We start from the raw sequence: 22,331 nt of genomic DNA, 5'->3' as shown, positions 1-22,331 counted from the left end.
CTATTTAGTGGGGACAAAAGAAAAAAGACCAAGAACTAGGACCCATGTACCCTGATCTTTTCATTATACTTTATAGAGTATGGATTTTGCTAGTTCAAAAAAAGGCCGCTGGGCCTGTGCGTCCGGAGCCTGTGCTCTGCAACGGGAGAGGCCACAGTGGTGAGAGGCCCGTGTACCGCAAAAAAAAAAAAAAAAAAAAGTAGTGTCAAGTAGTCCTCACGATGCATCATTTGGGATAGTAGCTAAGGTCAATGTTTATACTGCATTTATAGAATCTCTGATTAAAGTTCAAAATCTATTCCTGCTTTGGGAGCAGTCTTGCTACAACTTAATCATAGGCATTTGATTAGGGAAAGCACATGTAACAATTTGACAGTTTTTAAATATCACATTTTCCTTTCCTAAAGCAATCTGCTCGTACAAGTGTAGCTGAAGCTGCTACAACTGATTTAAGCTAGAATTTATTAGAAGAAGGAACTCTTATATCACCTCCCAAAAGGCCACTGAGGTTGCTAGTCAGTCATTGTAGAGAACAGATTTACCCTGGATCAAAATTTGGATGTACTTAAAATTCATTGTAAAATGAGTCTGTATTTTAGAGGTAGAGGGACTCTAACTGCTAAATCTGGTTAATTGTAATAGCCCAATGTCTCTCAGGCTATCCTACAATTAACATCTCTTTCTTGGCTTTGCAAATGCTGGATGGTTAAATTATGTTCTTTTGTGATCACCTCAGAGAGGCGGGAGGGACTTCCACCTATACCCAAAGTTTAGTTTGGATGTTGAGACTGATGACCACACATTACACTAAGAGGGTATGAGAAAGTTTATTACTCTCCTATGAGGGTGTCTGGGGGAAAATAGAACAGGCTCCCAAGTAGGTTCAGAAATGGCTTGAGAGAACAGGAAAAGAAGACTGGCTTGGTTTTTACTGTAGCTAAGAGGTGAAGCTGAGGTGAGTGTTCCTGCATGTAGCACAGGCCTTGATTAGCTTGAACTTCCCATCAGGGCCAAAGGCAGAGCACCTGAACTTTCTTATCAGCTTGTCTAGCTGTGGGGCAGAAGAGGAAGGGGGCACCAGTGGGACTTGAAAGGTGTCTGCAGGCAAACATCCAAAATGGAGTCAGACTATTACAATTTCATAACTTTTAAGTCACCACCAATACAATTAGCACTAAGTATTACTAATATGACTAGTAAAATGCAAAGAACTTATGGAGAAATACACTCTTTACCAATTCTAGCTAACTGTATAAGAGGTACCAAAATATATTCTAGGGTCTTTTTCACAAGGCTCTGAGGTGTAGTCCTTAGACATAGGCAGGCTGGTCCCTGCCCCAGGCCTCAGGGGCCCCTGTGCTTTGAATTGCCTGTCTTTCTCTGAGTCCCTCCTGACATCTGGACTAGCCTCAATCAGCAGTGCTGTCTATGCAGGGGATCCCAGCTCAGTCCAGGACCCATGTGTTAGGATGCTCCCCAACACTCTACCTTCAACTCCAAAAAGTGATCAGCTGCCCTACGAGCTTTTGCACCTTGTCTGGAGGATGCTCTCCAACACGCTACCTTCAACTCCAAAAAATGGTCAGCTGTCCTACTAGCTTTTGCATCTTGTCTGGTCCACAGTACTTTTTTCTTGGGATGATGGAAGTGTGGGTCACTAATGGTGCTGACTCACTGAATTTCAGTGATGTGATTTTTTACTCATGACAGACAGAGGGAAACAAAGCTCAGGACTCTGGGCTAGTGGTTGTCCACTCCTCCATGTGGGCCTTGAGCTGTGCCCACAGGCTTGAGTTCTCAGCCCCCTGTATTCATCAGTGTTGCCTCAGGTCTACAGCACCCGAGAGTGGCAGAGGTGGAAGCAGGTGTCCTTTACCCCTGTCGCTGGCATCCAGGGGAGTCACCCAACCCCTTCTGCAGGCTCTCCACCACTTACAAGGCCTCCTCTTGTGGAGTGACTTTATCTGTCTCCTTTGAGAACTTCTGAAACCATAGCTCTACAATGTCAATGGGCCCTTTCTTATCTCCAGCCCATTTGGTGACACTGTGCTCTCCTAGGTGGGTTGTAAGCCTTGCTAGATGCAGATAAGGGACAGTCTTTCCTTGAGCAAATGGGGTCACTCGTCTCTCCCCTTATCTCTCCTTCTCTCTGGTGGCAATGTGTGGAAGGCAGAGGTGTGGCAAACATTGAAAAAAACCATATTCTTGGAATGTAGTAGTTTTGGATAAAGAGTTTACAAAAAGACATGGTTGGAATGTGTCTTCTGCTGCCTTTACACTATAAAATTCTAAATGGCAAATTTAACATCAGAAAGCTAGAATTCACATTCTCCTACATATTCTGAGTAAGATTTGCATTTGTGGTTTCATCAATAAAGGTCAGTAACCACCTTTGAAAGAGTCATTGGAAGCCAATATCCAAGGGTGGCATGACGCAATGAGGGAATTTCTTGATTAATGATATTACTGGTGTTAGCTAAATGGTAAATTGCTGCAAGAGAATCTATTTTTATCAATACAGTTTCCCAAAGCCATTGCTTCATGAGTTAATAGCATTACTATCTTCTTGTGGTGATAGATATGAAATTAGTTGGGAACAGCATATTGAATAATAAAGTAAGAAATGTTTCCTGGACCTGAACAGAAAGAGATGGCACCTATACACTAGGGAGACTCTCCATGTGCACTGACTGGACAGTAAGCAAATACATAAGCACTACTTCTCTATTATTCTAGAATAAATCACTATCCCTCATAAGGGCCTGCTGGGACTCTGCAAAAATGTTTTTCTGGGGCCCCCTGTACCCTAGAGATAACTCTAGAAAGCAACTTCTAGCAAGAGAATGTGCTTTATAAACTAATAGGTATATTATTGTTAACACAAGAAAGATAAAGAGGAAGAAAGCAGAGATGTTATCTATTCCTGCTTAGTAAAATATGTAAAGTGAGAAGTTAGTAGAATGTGAGACCAAAATCTGTGTATCACTTCATTGACAGCACAGTGAAGCCCATTGTGAAATGGACATTAGATAGAAGTGAGAATGCTTACATTCATGTATTTAGCAAGAAGAGCATCAAAGGTGATAGGTGACATATATGTGTAAACTTTCAGGGTCCTCATTTCTCAAGGGTCATGCTGGGAGAAAAAGATGGTATGCGAGATTTATCTTCTACACAATGTCTTTTATTTATCACTTTTACATAATAAACCTTGCATAATTTCCATGAAAGATAATTCTGCACCTTTCAACTAGGATATTTCCAAAATTTTAAACATCACTTTATTCTATCATTCAAGAATTTTGTGCTTTGAAACAGATCATGCAAATCTGTTTTCATAGGCTGAAAAAATAATTTTAAAAATTAATAAAAGAGATGTATTGTTTACTGGTCGATAAAAAATGGTCTGAGACATATTGATATCTTTATGCTTTCAATTCTTTGTCTCCTGGGATTTTTTTCTTTCTAACATTTGTATTGATTTGTATGCAAAATTAACATCCAGAGAGTCAATATCTAATATTGACTCTATATATATATTAATTATTTCAATAATAATTAATAATTATTGAAATAATTGCAGATTAAAGGACTAGAAGAAACATTTTCTTAATTATGCTCATTATCATAATTAAAATTAATCATACTACTGTATTAGAATAATAAAACTTACAATAAAATTTAACTACTATAGGAATACTACTATAGGAATCATTCACATGGAAATACAAATATTTTAGCTAGTTAGAGACAGAAGGGAGGCATGAAAAACCACACCATGAAGGCAGATTATGATGCTAATTAAAAAAATTAAAGACTAGAAAATCATTGTCTGATTCCTTAACCTTCCATAAGAGAAAAAACTAAAATAACCTGATAAAAACTATCAGGTTACGTATTTAGAAAAAACTAAATACGTAACCTGATAGCACGTGTCACAGTAATGCTACTTAAACCATCCCAGAAAGAACATCTTACTACATATTTAAAAGAATAAAAATACTCTTATTATACTTGTCATATGTATTCATTATGTAAAAATTAGAAAAAAACACATAAACAAAACTAAATTTAAACTAGCCAAATCTGCCCGCAACACATCTTCCAATCCTATACCCTATATGAGTATGTGTTTGATGAATAGACACATATTTATTATGTGTGTTATATTTCATATAAGGTTGTACAACCTACTTTTTTACTCATTACATTAACATCTTCCCATGTAAATTATATGTATCATCAATATCTCACATTATTGCTTTCAGTGGTTTATAGAGTTGCACTGTACAGGTGTACTATAATTTAATTACTTCCCTTTTCTGGGAAATTTGGATCATTGCCCAATGACCCTGCAGTAAAGATCAGTGAAAATTTATGTGTGTTCACTTGTTTAATGTTTTCTTAGAATAAATTCATAGAAGAGGATTTGTTGGGTCAAGGGGTAAAACAATTTGAAGACTTTTGACACATGTCACTATATTGTCCTCCAAAAATGCTGTTTGCTGGGCTTCTGTTCAGCTCAGGAATATCAAAAGGATTTTTGTATGCCTAACTCACCATTTTATTTTCGGACAAAGATATTTTATCATAAGGTATTCTATGTTCTAGATTTCTCACTGTTTCTTTGGTAGTGACTTCCAAACTTTGTTGTCTAATTTCCTTTATTATTTTTTGTGTTATTATCTGGAAATAAATACTCATCTATACAAAGGAGGGAAATCTGCATTAAATCCTTTATTAAACAAATTAAACATTTTTGTAATGAAAGTAATTCACCTTGATTTAATGTGTAAATGCCAACATTAGTATTAAAGATGTCTTTGGGAGAAACTTTTATTAGTATTCTACATTTTTTCAGTTTGGTTTGTAACAGCTAGTGTTTGTATTTTTTATTCAGAAAAAGTACGGATAATGGATACCCACCTTTTATCAAGGCATACATATAAATATATCTCTATTAAGATTCTAAATATTAACAGTGAAATATCCTAGATTTGACCAGTTCAGACTTCTGAATCATCACTCTATGAATTATGCATCGAAGGTTTAATATTACTGAAAAGATACTTTTCTTATTCTATTGGAGCTCATAATTTATTATTCAGTTAAAAAGCAAGAAACTGAGATGCAGATTTTTTAACAGTAGAATATTTTTGAAAATATATGAAAACAAAATGAGCAGGTTTGAAGTTCAGTGCCATCTGTTCAGAGATCTGAGAAACATTCTTCAGAAATAACTTTCTAAACAATGTTTCAAAGATATTCAGATTCTGGGATTTCCATTACTGGTTTTAGCTTTTTCCATTCCCAGAACCATTTTCTAAGAAGTTACTCAGGTTACTAGGAATTACTAGGAATGGCTTGGATCTACTGCTGCTATTTTGCTTTGAAATAACTTTTCCTTAATAAGAACAAATTAAAGTTCTGCCTAATATGTGTCTTATGACAGAATGTTCATAAGGTTTTTAAATACACACATTCTTGGGGAAATTAGATGCCTGGATCAAGCAATATTTTAAAAAGCCAGAAATTCAGGACTTCTGATTATTTTGTGTGTCTGATTTCAGCTTTTCACATCATAGTCAGGTAGTGACAGGACAGAAGTTCAAGATTCCTTAAGCAATACTTCTGTTGATCATCTATAGCTTATCAATAGATGCAGAATGAGAGAAGGGGTCAGCAACTTCAAGTTGCATCTTATCCTTCCCTGTGTGCTCACACAAGTGAGTATGTGCACACAGGTATGCACAGATGCACACACAGGCTCTACCAGGTGGATCCCTGTACAACATGTTCAAGTGCCCCCTGAAAGGGCCCAATGATGGTTTTGCTGCCTCTGTCCACAGAAGGTATCCACATGATATTAGTTTTCAAAAATGGCAGACCTAAGTGAAATTAGTTAACAGACTTAACACAAATATAATGTTTGCATTATTTTACCTTTGAGTCTGAATTTTGTTAAAAGCATTGCCAAAGGATGAAGGCTCAAGAAATTCTTCAATGTGGGCCTGGCTAAAAGGAAGAGGATTTAGCTAATGAATATAAATTGAAAGTTTCACAAAAATTATATCAAGATAACTACATGCATACAAACACATGTAAACATTTGTTTGTAACCTTCATTCAAGCTTATTTAAAACTACTTAGAAGTATATTAAATTATTTTAACTGCATAACATGATGCAAAATAAGAAAATAATCATTGTAGATTATATAATAGCATATGATTCATTTCCATGAATTTTGAATAATGTACTCTAAATTTGCATGCACAAGTTTTATACATGTTAAATTTTCATTTGTGCTGGTGACAACAAAGGTGGTTGCCAGTTCACGAGCATATTTTAGATAATTTCCCGAACGATACACTTCTAATTACAACAGTTTGTTAAATCATGTTGCCTTTGGTCCCATGGCACTCCTGCTCAGCTGGTGGCGTCAGCTTGAATTACATTTGCAAGTGTAAGGTGGCTGTTTTATTCATTGAAACTCCTTCTGTGATAAGCTAAGAGAAAAAAAAATACACTGATTCACAAAAGAAATACTGTTGCATGACAAAATATTTTGACAGAGTGAAGAATAGAAGAGTAAAAGTATAATGGGAAAACTCTTCACTCTGGTAGCCTCTCTTATAGTTACTTTATCACAGTCATATTGAACATTAATACAATACTTTTAGGAGCTTTATTCATTTTTAATATTGAAAGAGTAAATCAACTAAAGATATTTTCCCACTATAACATGCTGAGTACTGGAGATTTAGGGGAGGAATCAATGGAAAAATCATTACTTTTTCCACTTTCTAACTCATTCGGGTTAAAGTAATTCTCTGCCTTTGTTTTGTTCTGTCATTTTGGGCATAACCAGCACATATGGTCAGTCCTTAGGACAGTGGCATGTTTAGGGCTGAGAGAGAGGGGGATCACTTTGTTTCTGCTATTTAGTGACTGACAAGTAAGCAACTCACATTTCTTGGGCCAATTGTCCTTTTTATGTACCATATCTGTGTTATTAACAATCATGCATAAAAGATAACAATGTAAAATGAAAACTCCCAACGTACTTCATGATTCAACATTGCATTTATGATAGCCACTGGGGCATGTTAAAGTCTCTATTTATTTATTTTTTTTCTTTGTTCAATATTGTACTATTTTTAAAGGTGAAAATAATGTTAAATGTGTAACATCTATTTTGGGTATGCCTCACAGATCTCATCATCTTATTAAGGTCAGCATTTTAGAACCAATGAGAGAATAGACTCGAATGTGAAGGAAAATATAAATTAACTTCTGATGGAAAAGTAAATAAATAGAAATACTCCATATTTATGACATTTAGTGCTGATTACTCTCTGTGTCGACTAAAAAACATTGCACAGTGTAAGAGTTGTAAGCTAAGTTTTATTTGGGGCCAAATGAGGACTAGAGCCCAGGAGGCAGTCTCTCAGATAGCCCTGTGGTTAGTGTATATATATGATTTTAGTGAAGCGGGAATACGTGCAATCAAGCACCCATCTCAGTAGAAAGCTGCTGCTAGAGACAAGGAGCAGATGTCCCCATTAATGATTCTAGTGCTTTTCTAGATATGAAAAGATGCAAGAAATTGGGCTCATAAAAATTTTCTCCTGAAAATATTTAACTATTTGCAGGCCGGTTCTACCAAGTTTTTCCCAGAGCACAGAGTGCCTCATTCCTGATCTCCACCCTGAACTCCTTTCAGGGAGTATTGAAGATCAGCTACTGCAGTGGCTAGTGACATCATTCTTGCAGAACCAGGTGGCAAGCAAGAATTTTTAGTCGGCAAATGTGTATTACTTATCAAGCTCTATCCTTTATTTGTAGTACAGCCTAGAGAAAGCTACTGAACCTCTTTATGTTGCAATTTCTCAACTGTAAAGTGGAAATAATAATAGTTATTACATCATAGAGTTGTTGTGATGATTAAATCAGACAATACAAGGAACCAGGTAAATAAGCACTCGATAAATCTTAGCTTTTGTTTTGTGCATTGTAAGAATGAAGTTCAGTTATTGCTGTTTTTGAACATTGATGTGGGAAACTGGCAGGAAAACGTTCTTGTTTCGCAAAGTGTACTTGTGTAATTGTTCACAATATTACTCTAGGGCTCTAAAGTAAATATACTGAGGCAGTTTTTATACTTATTTAGAGTTCTTATTTACCTTAGGTTATAGAGGATTTCACTGGTGTAGGAATACTAATTTATGTGGGACAAACAATTTTTTTGGTGCAAACAAATTTTTTGGAGCTTTTAAATATCACCTATTGAAGCTGGTCTGTAACGAGAGAGAATGTCTATAAGAAAAGAAAGTAGAGATGAGAGGCTGGGAGAGAAAAGATGCCAAGTCCTTGGTTCTAGTCTTTTCCCACTATACCCATCCCCTCTGGGTTATATAAACTACTGACATCTCCTTTTTCTTTAAGCAAGTTTGAGTTGTTTCCAAAGGGGTAATGACTAACATAATGAATGCTACAACACGAGAGGGTAGTTTTATCCTTAAGGTTTTAATAAACCTAGTTCATCACATGGGCTTTGGGTAACCTCTTGGAGACAAGGGTAACTATTTTACTTCATTCTTCTATGCTCCTGACCTTAGAGCATAAATATAAGTCAGGGCTACTCTTCACTAATACTCTGTTTCCCACATTTGATCTTAAAATTCTGTATCTAATGTGTCAATAAAAACTGTTTAGGTAATATAGTAATAAGGACACTTTAGAAATTCACTTCCTGTCCCTTTCATCTTCTTTTCTCTTCCCCTCCTTTCCTCCTGCCAATCACAAATCTACCTCTATCTACATATAGAAAAAGAGTCTGAAATAAAGTAACCCAAATTTGAATTTCATGGAGAAGTTTGAGTATGTACAAGCGATGCATTTTTTTTTTTTTTTTTTTTTCGGTACGCGGGCTCTCACTGCTGTGGCCTCTCCCGCCGCGGAGCACAGGCTCCGGACGCGCAGGCCCAGCAGCCATGGCTCACGGGCCCAGCCGCTCCGCAGCACGCGGGATCCCCCCGGACCGGGGCATGAACCCGTGTCCCCTGCATCGGCAGGCAGACTCCCAACCACTGCACCACCAGGGAAGCCCTAAGCGATGCATTTTTGACAACAGTATGCCTTGTGGCTTGCACTGAAACTTTTTCCTCACAAAGATATTGATAAATATGTATGCAGATAACATTACGTGACTACTTTTGACTGACTGCTTTGGTGGTCAAACCAGGTACAAGAGCCAAAGTGAATATGCGACCAGGTAGTGGGTAAAAAATACGGTTAGGAATTACATCTTGTAGTTTTCAAGATATTAGCAGAGGAAAGAGTGATTTTTTTCAAGTCCTCGCAAGCCACAAGCAGAACATCATGTGACTTAGAACACTGAACTTGCCAAAGAATTTATTCTCTATTTCTTTCCATGTGATAGTTGGACTAGACTAGACTCTAGGTGAAGCTGAACATCAGAGAGATGGGCTTGCCTTCTAACTATCAGAAGCAACTTTCCTTTCCTCCATAATGTAAATTTTTTCCAGTGATCAAACACAATTAAAAGTGTTAAGGAGACGGGACTTTTGGAAAGATAGATAGAAAGATAGACATACAACTTTCCCAATTTTAGGGAAATGATTGAAAGGGGAAACATTAGAATTAGAACTATTTTGAATGGGATATGGGATGAGGTAAGAACAGATAACCCATAATGGGAATTGGAGATATGTGGAAAGGAAGAGTAAGAAAGACATTGCTATATCCATTCACAGCCAGTTTCTATACAGCTGGAAAAAGAAGACTTCAGCACTTAATAAGTGAAATAACAGTGTTTTCCCAAAGAAAAAAACAAAAGGGTAAGAGCGAAGAATAAAACATATTCAGCTTTCTTCTAAAGGTTCTGCTGTTGTTATGTGCAGACCTAATCTGATTGCCTCTGGAGCAAGAGCAAGCCTGTGGGTTACCCGAGGGTGCAGATGTGCTCTCTGAAAGGTCACCCAAATACTACCTAAGTGAACATGTGATATGAGAAGAGATAGGGCTTTATGGGATGTGGCTTTTTGAAGTGTTGACTCTTTCTACAGGTTTAGATATCCTTCCAGACAGAAGCATGTATTTCTGGATTTAGGGAGCAAAAGATGGCAAGTACCATACTGCTCTAGCTAGTGAGGAGTGGTGTACATTTTCTTAACTCTCACGCATCTCAAGTCAAGAATAGATTAATGTGTCAGAACTTTACAAACCAGAATATTTTTCCTAATGAATAAGAAAGTACAATACAGTAAATTATGTATTAGCATAAGGGCATAAGTCATAGTCTTGTGGGAGCAGTATTCCTCTGAAACCTCTCCCAGTTTTTTTTTCTTGTAAAATCCAAAATAGCACTAAAGAACAGAGAGAAGAAAGAGTTCAAATTAAGCTGTCTGCATGGAGCCCACGAGAGCACTAGGTATGGGCTCAACTTGAAAACCTCAGAGAATAAAGAATTTCAAACGCAGCCTTTGGTCAAAATCATGACACGAAATAAACTTATCTTTTAGACCTTTCATAATGCAGTACCCCTTTTGTAATTCCTCTTTTAGTAGTATCTAGAACCCTTCAGAAGCATCATTTATCTACAAGTCACAAGATTAAAATGAATATTGAATTAATGATTGAAGTTAGGATAATATAAACTAATTACACAGAGGTAATTTATTTTTCCACTGGGGATGAAGGAAACAAAGGACAAAATAGAATAAAATAAAAAAGTTCATGTGACCGAAATTGTTTTTATAATGTTTGTAGGACACTCACATGATGACAGGCATAAAAACTTAAAGCATGAATACTATTCAACTCAGCCAAACAAGGTGCAAAATTATGTTACAAAGGAAGGGTTATGGCATCTGTGTTTCTTTTCAATGGGGAAGTGGGGCTTCTGGTGGAATCTGAAGAAATTACTCCTGAATAAAACCCCTCTCCATCTTGACAGAGTATACTGCTCAAGGATGGCACATAGACACACAAATAGATGGAAACATTTCCAGTGTATAAAGACAGAACACTGATTTTACTATTAATTTTTCTTTTGTTGGGAATGAAAAGTGATAAGGACTCTTACTTAAAAGGAGCAAGTAAATAAAGAATAAAAACTTTTGACCAATAGTCATACCCATTCAGTCCATGCTGAACAAATCATCAGAGCATAGGAAAAAAATATTTGGAAGATAGACATTTCTATTAGCTGAGAGTGTTTTCTTCAGGTAATTGTAGAACAAAATATTTATGTAAGAACTTTTGGCTCATGATATATATAAACATTTCATGTTAACTATAAATCAGCATCTTAGCAGTTTCAATAATTCTTAAATTCTTAAGTTGTCAATGAAGTTATCTTTAGAGAGCTAATCTGGACATCATACCTAGAGGGGTTAAAAACAGGCAAACAATATCCTTTATTTTTTTATAGAAGTATTGTTGATTTACAATGTTGTGCCAATCTCTGCTGTACAGCAAAGTGACTCAGTTATAAACATATACACATTCTTTTTTAATATTCTTTCCATTATGTTTTATCACAGGATATTCAGTATAATTCCCTGTGCTATACATTAGGTCCTTGATGTTTATCCATTCTAAATATAATAGTTTGCATCTACAACCCCAAATTCCCAGTCCATCCCTCTCCCTCCCTCCCGTCCCCCTTGGCAACCACAAGTCTGTTCTCTATGTCTGTGAGTCGGTTTCTGTTCTGTAGATAGGTTTCTTTGTGCCATATTTTAGATTCCATATATAAGTGATATCATATGATATTTGTCTTTCTCTTTCCAACTTATTTCACTTAGGGTGATAATCTCTAGTTGCATCCATGTTGCTGCAAATGGTATTATTTTGTTCTTTTTTATGGCTGAATAGTATTTCATTGTTTATATGTACCACATCTTCTTTATCCATTCATCTGTCAGTGGACATTTAGATTGTTTCCATGTTTTGGCTATTGTGAACAGTGCCGCTATGAACATAGGGGTGCATGTATCTTTTTGAATTATAGTTTTGTCTGGGTATATGCCCAGAAGTGGGATTGCTGGATCATATGGTAATTCTACTTTTAGTTTTCTGAGGAACCTCCATACTGTTTTCCATAGTTGCTGTACCAACTTAGATTCCCACCAACAGTGTAGGAGGGTTCCCTTTTCTCCACAACCTCTCCAGCATTTGTTATTTGTAGACTTTTTAATGATGGCCATTCTGACTGGTGTGAGGTGATACCTCATTGTAGTTTTGATTTGCATTTCTCTAATAATTAGTGATGTTGAGCATCTTTTCATGTGCCTACTGGCCACCTGTATGTCTTCTTTGGAGAAATGTCTATTAAGGTCTTCTGTTCATTTTTCGATTGGGTTATTTGGTTTTATGTTGTTGAGTTGTATGAGTTGTTTGTGTATTTTGGAGATTAGGACCTTGTCTGTTGCATCATTTGCAAATATTTTCTCCCATTCCATAGGTTGTCTTTTTTTTTTTTTTTTATGTTTCCTTTGCTGTGCAAAGGCTTGTAAGTTTGATTAGGTCCCATTTGTTTATTTTTGTTTTTATATCCATTGTGTTGGGAGACTGACCTAAGAAAACTTTGGTACAATTTATGTCAGAGAATGTTTTGCCTATGCTCTCTTCTAGGAGTTTTATGGTGTCTTATGTTTAAGTCTTTAAGGCATTTTGATTTTATCTCTGTGCATGATGTGAGGTGTGTTCTAACCACCTTGATCTACATACAGCTGTCCAAATTTCCCAGCACCACTTGCTGAAGAGATTTTTTCACATTTTATATTCTTGCCTCTTTTGTTGAAGATTAGAATATCCTTTATACAGTATTTCTTAATAAAGATTATTTCCACCCGTGGGTGCTAGAAATTTTTGCCATCTTGAAAAAGAACTCTTATTAAAAGTCAGTTACCTCTTAAACCAAAATCCAAAAATAGTCTATATGTGGTTCCAAATATTATGTGGATTTGAATCAAATTACAACTGAAAAATGGAGGAGGGGCTTTTTAGTGGTAAGTAGAAAGTCATCTATATAAGTGGCCACTGTCATTGAAGGAGGAGAGATGAGAGGCAAGAAAAATTATGCAAACTCAAAACATGGCAGGATAGAGATGTTAAAAGTTGAGGCCAACATTTCATGTGTACAGCACTTCCTGAAAACATCAGAAAATCACAGATGATGCTAAATCATTAGGAAACATTTAAAATAATATCAGAATAGTCTATTCACCATGAAGATAGAGAACAAAATACAGAGGAGATTTACATCAAAATTATAACATGATGGAAATGAGTTGGCACATAGATGTTTACTGGCCAGTTCAAAGAAATAGATCAATTACTTAGAAACCACAAATTACCAAAACTCAGCCAAGATGAACGATGTAATGTGAATTGTTGTACATCCATCAATAAAACCTGAATTTTTGTTTAAAGGATCCCCAGAAAGAAATCTCCAGGTCCAGCTGGTTTCACTAGGGAAGTTTACCAAAGACTTAAAGAATAATTAATGTCAATTTAACACCTTTTCCTCAAGAAAATAGAAGAGGATAGAACACTTCCCAACGTATTTTATGAAGCCAAAAATACCCTGATACCAAAATCAGACAAAGTGCGAGCACACACACACACAGAGCACACAATAACTACAGAATAATATCTCTCATGAACTTAAACCAAAGTCCTGAACAAAATATTGTAAATCCAGTGATGTATGAAAATATTAATATATAACAACAAAGGGATTTACTCCAATGTGCAGTGCTGATTCAATTCTAGAAAATCAATTAATGTAATACACCATATTCAGAAGCTAACAAAGAAAAAATCATATGATCATATACATTGATTCAGAAAAATCATTTCACAAAATTTAGTACCCATTCATGATAAAACCTTCAGAAAACTAGGAACAGAAGATAATTTCTTCAATCTCATAAACAGCATGTACATAAAAACTACAGCTAGCACAACACTTAATGTTGAAAAACTGAATTACTTCCCTTTAAGACTGAGAATAAGACAAAATTACACACTCTTATCATTCTTCTTCAGCACAGAACCGGAATTTCAAGCCAGTGCATCAATGCAAGAAAAATAAATAAAAGTCAATAAAATATAGCTAATATTTTATAATAACTGTAAATGGAGTGCAATCTGTAAAAATTGTGAAACACTACATTGTATGCCTGAAACTTATATATATAAAAGATTTTATATATATATAAAGTTTTATATATATATATAAATATTTTATATATATGTATATATATAAAGATTATGGTTGGGAAAAGAAGATAGAAAACTGTTTCTATTTGTAAACATATGATTGCCTGCACAGAATATCTTGAGATATCTACCAAAAAGCTCCTAGGATTTGTAAGGTCAGCAAGGTCATAGGATGAAAATGATCAACACATAAAGGTCAGTTAGATTTCTATCTACTAAAAACAAGCAGTTTGAAATAAAAATTAGAACTCCACTATTATTTATAATTGTTCCAAATAAAATAAAGTACTTAGGTAATAAAACTAAGCATATACTTACCATATGATTCAGCAATTATATGCTTGGGCATTTGTCCTTGAGAAATAAAAATTTATTTTCATACAAAAACCTGCACATAAATGTTCACAGTAGCTTTAATACTGAATAACTGGAAACAACCCAAATGTCCTTAAATGATGGATGAATAAATAAACTGGTGCATTCATACCATGAAACATTATGTATCAACATAAATAATGAACTATTTGCATAATAACAACATTGATGAATTTCCTGGAAATTTTGTTGAGTAAATAAAGCCAATCTGAAAGGTGACAAACTATATGATTTCATTTATATAACATTATTGAAATAAAATTCTAGAGACAGAGAACAGATTAGTAGTTGCCATGGTTTAGGGATACAGAAAGGGTAGTAGGTGTGGCTAAAAGAGGTAGTAAGAGGGAGCTCTACGGTGATGGAACAGTTCTTTTGATTCGTAGTGGTGGTTGCACAGAGCTACATATGTGATAAAATTGTGTAAATCTATACAGACACACAGAAATGAGTATATGTCAAACCTGTGAAACCTGAATAAGATTGGTTTTGATAGCTCTGTAAGATGCTATCACTGAAGGAAATCAAGTGAAGAGTACATCATTTTTGTACTTTTTGTACTCTTTGTAAATTTTATAGCATCTTCCTTTGATTCTATAATTAATGACTGAATCATAGATCAATTGAATAATTATTTTAAAATTTAAAAATTTACCAATGATTATATGGATTGTCATTCTCCAATCTATTGTGTTACATATAGTTTAAATTATGAAATAGATAATGTAATCTAAAAGATCATTTGCTTTGGGAAACTAGAAAGCCCAAAGATGTAATAGGTTTATTTTGCTATAATTAGTCATAGAGCCTATTTTGCAAAGAGAAATGTTACATGGATAATCAAAGGCATAAGATTTTCAAAGAAATATTTCTGAAAGATGAATTAGAATATGTGAGTAATTCAGCTGAAAGGAAACCCTAAGCCTCTGTAATGATATCCAAGTTAAGACTGTGCTTTGACATCTAGCTCTGGGATAATAAATATGTTAAATACTTTGAATATTAAACACAGAGAAGATAATTACCAATTGAAAAAAGAGAACAAAAAAAACATTTAAAAATGTAACTGATAACTTTTTTTTTTTTTTTTTGCGGTACGCGGGCCTCTCACTGCTGTGGCTTCTCCCGTTGCGGAGCACAGGCTCTGGACGCGCAGGTCCAGTGGCCATGGCTCACGGGCCCAGCCGCTCTGCGGCATGTGGGATCTTCCCGGACTGGGGCACGAACCCGTGTCCCCTGCACCGGCAGGTGGACTTTCAACCACTGCGCCACCAGGGAAACCAAAAAATGTAACTGATAACTTTTATCTATTTTTTAATTTTTATTTTATATTGGCATAAAGTTTATTTACAATATTGTGTTAGTTTCAGGTGTACAGCAAAGTGATTCAGTTATACATATACATATATCTACTTTTTTTCAGATTCTTTTCGCATATTGCTACAGAATACTGAGTAGAGTTCCCTCTGCTATACAGTAGGTCCTTGCTGATTATCTATTTTATATATAATAGGGTATATGTTAATCTCAGACTCCTAATTTATCCCTCCCTCCCACTTTTCCTCTTTGGTAATCATAAATTTGTTTTAAAAGTCTGTGAGTCTGTTTCTGTTTTGTAAAAATGTTCATTTGTATCGTTTTTTAGATTCCACATATAAGTGATATCATATATTTATCTTTCTCTGTTTGAATTACTTCACTTACTATGATAATTTCTAGTTCCATCCATGTTGATGCAAATGGCATTACTTCATTTTTTTTATGGCTGAGTAATAGTCCATTGTATATATATACCACATTTTCTTTATCCATTCATCTGTTGATGGACATTTAAGTTGTATCCATGTCTTGGCTATTGTAAATAGTGCTGCAGTGAATATTGGGGTGCATGTATCTTTTCAAATTATGGTTTTCTCTCTATATACACCCAGGAGTTTGATTGCTGGATCATATGGTAGCTTTATTTTTAGTTTTCTGGGGAACGTTCATACTGTTTTCCATAGTGGCTACACCAATTTACATTTCCACCAAAAGTGTAGGAGGGTTCCCTCTTCTCCACACCCTCTCCAGCCTTTGTTATTTGTAGAATTTTAAATTATGGCCTTTCTGACTGGTGTGAGGTGGTACCTCATTGTAGTTTTAATTTGCATTTCTCTAATAATTAGCAATGTTGAGCATCTTTTCATGTGCCTGTTGACCATCTGTATGTTTTCACTGGAGAAATGTCCATTTAGGTCTTCTGTCCATTTATTGATTGGGTTGTTTGGTTATTTGATTTTTGAGTTCTATGAGCTGTTTTTATATTTTGGAAATTAAGCCCTTGTCAGTTGTAGTTTTTGCAAATATTTTCTCCCATTCCATAGACTGCCTTTTCATTCTGTTTTTGGTTTCCTTTGCTGTACAAAAGCTTATAAGTTTGATTAGGCCCCACTTGTTTGTTTTTGTTTTTATTTCTACTGCCTTGGGAGACTGACCTAAGAAAACATTGGTACAATTTATGTCAGAAAATGTTTTGCCTATGCTCCTTTCTAGAAGTTTTATGGTGTCATGTCTTGTATTTAAGTCTTTAAGCCATTTTGAGTTTATATCTGTGTATAGTATGAGGGTTTGTTCTAACGTCATTGATTTACATGCAGCTGTCCAGTTTTCCCAGCCCCACTTGCCAAAGAGACTATCTTTTCTCCATTGTATATTCTCGCCTCCTTTGTCAAAGGTTAATTGCCCATGAATGTGTGGGTTTATTTCTGGTTCCTCTATTCTGTCCTATTGAGCCATATATCTATTTCTGTGCCAATACCATGCTGTTTTGATTACTGTAGCTTTGTAGTATTGTCTGAAGTCTGGGAGGGTTATACCTCCAGCTCTGTTCTTTTTCTTCAGGATTGCTTTGTCAATTCTGGTTCTTTTATGGTTCCATATATATTTTGGGATTATTTGTTCTAGTTCTGTGAAAAACATCATGGATAATTTTATAGGATGGCATTAAATCTGTAGGTGGCTTTGGGAAGTATGGCCATTTTAACAATACTAATTCTTCCAATCCAAGAACATGGGATATCTTTCCATTTCTTTGAATCATCTTCAGTTTCCTTTATCAATGTTTTATAGTTCTCAGCAGATAAGTCTTTCACCTCTTTGTTTTTGCTTTTTTTGTTTCTTGTGGTACGCAGGCCTCTCACTGTTGTGGCCTCTCCCGTTGCGGAGCACAGGCTCTGGACGCGCAGGCTCAGCGGCCATGGCTCACGGGCCCAGCCGCTCCATGGCATGGTTTACTCCTAAGTATTTTATTTTTTTGGTGCGATTTTAAAAGGGATTGATTTTTTTCTTTCCTTTTCTGATATTTCATTGTTAGTGTAAAGAACTGTAACAGATTTCTGTATGTTAATCTTATATCCTGATACCTTGCTGAATTAATTCACTAGTTCTAATAGTTTTTGTGCAGAGCCTTTAAGGTTTTTCTTTAATTATAGTATTGTGTCATCTGCATATATTAACTATTTTACCTTTTCTCTTCCAATTTGTATAGCTTTATTTCTTCTTTGTCTTTGATTGCTGTGGCTACGACTTCCAATATTATGTTGAATAGAAGTGGTGAGAGTGGGCATCCTTGTGTTCCAGGTTTTAGTGGGAAGGCTTCCAGCTTTTCACCACTGAGTATTATGTTGGCCTTGGGTTTGTCATAAATAGCTTTTATTATGTTGAGATATGTTCCCTCTTTACCCATTTTGGTAAGAGTTTTTAGCATGAATTGATGCTGAATGTTATCACATGCTTTTTCTGCATCCATTGAGATGATCATGTGGTTTTTGTCTTTTCTTTTGTTGATGTAGTATATCACATTGATTGATTTGTGTATGTTAAACCACCCTTGTGACCCTGGAAAGAATTCCAGTTGGTCATGATGTATGATAGTTCTTATGTGTTGTTGGATTCAGTTTTCTAATATTTTGTTGAGATTTTTTGCATCCATATTCATCAAAGATATTGGCCTATAATTTTCTTTTTGGTATTGTCTTTGCCTGATTTTGGTATCAGGGTTATGGTGGCTTCACAGAATGACTTTGTTCCCTTCTCTTCAATCTTTTGAAAGAGTTTAAGGATCTGTATATGTCTTTCTCTGTATGTTTGGTAGATTTCTTCAGTGAAGCCATCTGGTCCTGGACTTTTGTTTGCAAGGAATCTTTAAATTACAGATTCGATTTCATGTCTAGTGATCAGTCTGTTCAAATTATCTATTTCTTCTTGATTCAGTTTTGGTGGGCTGTATGTTTCTAGAAACTTGTCCATTTCTTCTAGGTTGTCCAGTTTTTTGGCATACAATTGTTCATAGAATTCTTTTATAGCCTTTTGTATTTCTGCAATACTGGTTATTTCCCCTTTTTCATTTCTAATTTTGTTTATTTGGGTCCTCTCTCTCTTCTTCCTGGTGAGGCTGGCCAGAGGTTTGTCAATTTTGTTTACCTTTTCAAAGAACAAGCTCTTGGTTTTATTGGGTTTTTTTAACATTTTTAAATCTCTTATTTATTTACTCTCTGATCTTTATTATTTCCTTCCTTCTGCTGACATTAGGCTTTATTTGTTCTTCTTTTTCTAATTCTTTTAGGTAGTAGGTTAGGTTGTTTGAGATTTTTCTTATTTTTTGAGGAAGGTCTGAATTGCTATGATCTTCCCCCTAGGAACTCCTTTTGCTGCATCCCATAGATTTTGTATGGTTGGGTTTTCATTGTTATTTGTTTCAAGGTACTTTTTAATTTCCTCTTTGATTTCATCATTGAACCACTGATTTTTCAGTAGCATGTTGTTTAGTCTCTATGTAATCTTTCTTTTTTTCTTGTTTGTCTTTCTATGGTTGATTTCTAGGTTCATGACATTGTGGTCACAAAAGATGCTTCAAATAATTTCTATGCTCTTAAATTTGTTGAGGTTTGTTTTTGTCCTAGTGTGTCATCAATCCTAGAGAATGTTCCACGTGCACTTGAAAAGAATGTGTATTCTGCATTTTTGATGTAATGTCCTGAAAATATCAATTAAGTCTTCCTGTTCTATTGTATAATTTAGAATCTCTGTTATCCTATTGATTTTCTGTCTGGAACATCTGTCCATTGATGTGTGTGGGTCGTTAAAGTCTCCTAGTATTATTGTAATCCCATCAATTTCTCCCTGTATGACTGTTAATATTTTTTATGTATTTAGGTGCTCCTATATTAAGTGCATATATGTTAATGAGTATAATAGCCTCTTCTTGTATTGATCCTTTTATCATTATATAGAGCCCTTCTTTATCTTTCTTTTCAGCTTTGTTTAGAGTCTATTTTGTCTGATATGAGTATTGCTACCCCTGCTTTTCTGTCATTTCCACTTGCATGAAATATCTTTTTCCATCCCCTCACTTACAATCTATGTGTGTCCTTAGTCTTAAAGTGGGTCTGTGTTAGAATATTGTAGACTCTTGTTCTTTACCCAATTTGCCACTCTGTGTCTTTTGATCAGAGCATTTTGTCCATTGACATTTAAGATAATTGTTGATAGGTATGTATTTATTGCCATTTTAAACGCTGTTTTCCAGTTGATTTTGTGTTTCTTATTTGTTCCTTTTTCTTTTTTGTTTTTCCTTTTGTGGTTTGACGGTTTTCTTTTGTATTATGTTTTTGATTTTTCTTTTTGATTTCTGTGAATCTATTGTATCTTTTTGATTTGTGGTTACTCTTTTTCAAATATGTTAACCCATTACTATATCTACTTGCTCTAGGCTGGTAGTCACATAGGCTCAAACACATTATTGAAAAAAGTACATTTTCTTACTCTCCTACCCACATTTTATGATTTTATAATTTTATGATTTTGGTGTCCTCTTTTACATCTTCATGTTTGTCATTTTGCTATTAATTGTAGTTATCATTGTTTTCACAACAATTTTTTGATTTTTTAAAAATCTGTGTACTGGCTTATTTAAGTGATTTACTTTCCAATTGTGATTTTCTCTTTCCTATAGATTCTTGCTTCTTTTCTATTTAGAGAAGACCTTTCAAAATTTCTTTTAAGATAGGTTTAGTATTGCTGTATTCTTTTAGCTTTTTCTTGTCTGAGAAATTCTTTGTCTCTTCTATTCTAAATGATAATCTTGTTGGGTAGAATATCCTAGGTTGCAGGGTTTTCCCTTTCAGGACTTTGAATATATCTTGCCACTCCCTTCTGTTCTGCAACATTTCTGTAGGGAAATCAGCTGATAGCTTTATGGGTGTTCCCTTGTAATTAACTCTTTGTTTTTCTCTTGCTGCATCTAAAATCTTCTCTTTAACTTTTGCCATTTTAATTATAATATGTCTTGTGGTAGTTCTGTTTGGGTTCATCTTGCTTGGGACCCTCTATGTTTCCTGTCCCTGGATATCTGTCTTGTTCTTTATGTTTGGGATGTTTTCAGCCATAATTTCTTCAAATACATTTTTGATCCCCTTTTCTCTTTCTTCTCCTTCTGAAATCCCTGTTATACATAGTTTGGGATGCTTTATATTATCCAATAGGTCTCATATATTGCTTTCTTTTTTTTTTTTCTCATTCATCTTTCTGTCTTCTGTTCTGATTGGGTGATTTCTATTACTCTATCTTCCAGATCACTTATTCCTTCTTCTGTATTATGCAGTTTGCTATTTATTGCCTTTAGCTCAGCTTTTGTCTCAGCAAATGATTTTTATAATTTTAACTGGCTCCTCTTATAGTTTCTAGTTGCTTTTTACAGTAATCTGCATTTCTATCAATAGCCTTTCTTAATTCCTTCAGTATTTTCATTGCCTTCTTTTTGAACTCAGTGTCTAGTAGACTGGAGAGATCTATTTCATTGTTCTTTCAGGGGAAATATCTTTATCTCTTAATTGGGAGTGGTTTCTCTGCTTCTTCATTTTACTTGTGTTTCTCTGATTCTATGAAGTTAGGAGAAACAGTTATCTACTGTGGTCTCGAAGGGCTGTTTTTAGGTGAGAATGTCCCTGTGTATCCTCTGTGAGTCTAACATATTTGGTGCAAGGCCTGTTTTTAGTGTGGATGCCTGCCTCATCTTTCCTCAGTGTGTGCTCTCTGTATGCCCTTGATGAGGGGAGTGATTATTGTTGTGGTGACCAGAGGCTGCCCTAGATGTTGAGTTTAGCCTCCTCTTTGCTCTGTGATTATCTCAGCCCTTTCAGGAGCAGAGTCTGCTCCCCAGTTGTCAGGGTAGACACACTCAGATCTGTTTCTGAACTGTGGTGTGAGATAGGTGGAAAAGAAATGCTCCTGCTGGGAAAGAAGCCTCTAAGTATTCCTTTTCAGGAGCTGTCCATGCCCTCTGTCATGTCACCTGTCACCCACTATGTGGGCTCACAAAATACACTGTTGTTGGCACTGCCCTCAGCCGTGACTCAACCATGGGAATTCAGGCAATTGGACTTGGTGTCCCTCAGGTTCTATGCTCTTAAAGCCACTAGCACAGATCCATTGACACAGCACTGCTGAAGTCAGACACTGAGACTGCTGTAGTCGTGCACCTGGACCCACCGTGGGGGCTACTGAGTCAGCCCAGATACCAGCCCTGCTTCTGTGTGCATGTGCCCACCGTGCCTGAAGCCACTGTCACTAGACCTGCCTCAGCAATGAGAGCACAAGTAATCTACTCAGATGTCCTGCAGGCACTGAATTTACAAAGCCACCTGCAGTGTGTAAATCCACAGA

The sequence above is a fragment of the Phocoena sinus genome, chromosome 2 (genome assembly GCF_008692025.1).
Source record: "Phocoena sinus isolate mPhoSin1 chromosome 2, mPhoSin1.pri, whole genome shotgun sequence".
In the NCBI taxonomy this organism is placed as follows: domain Eukaryota; kingdom Metazoa; phylum Chordata; class Mammalia; order Artiodactyla; family Phocoenidae; genus Phocoena; species Phocoena sinus.
Note: the sequence above shows the minus strand (reverse complement) of the source record.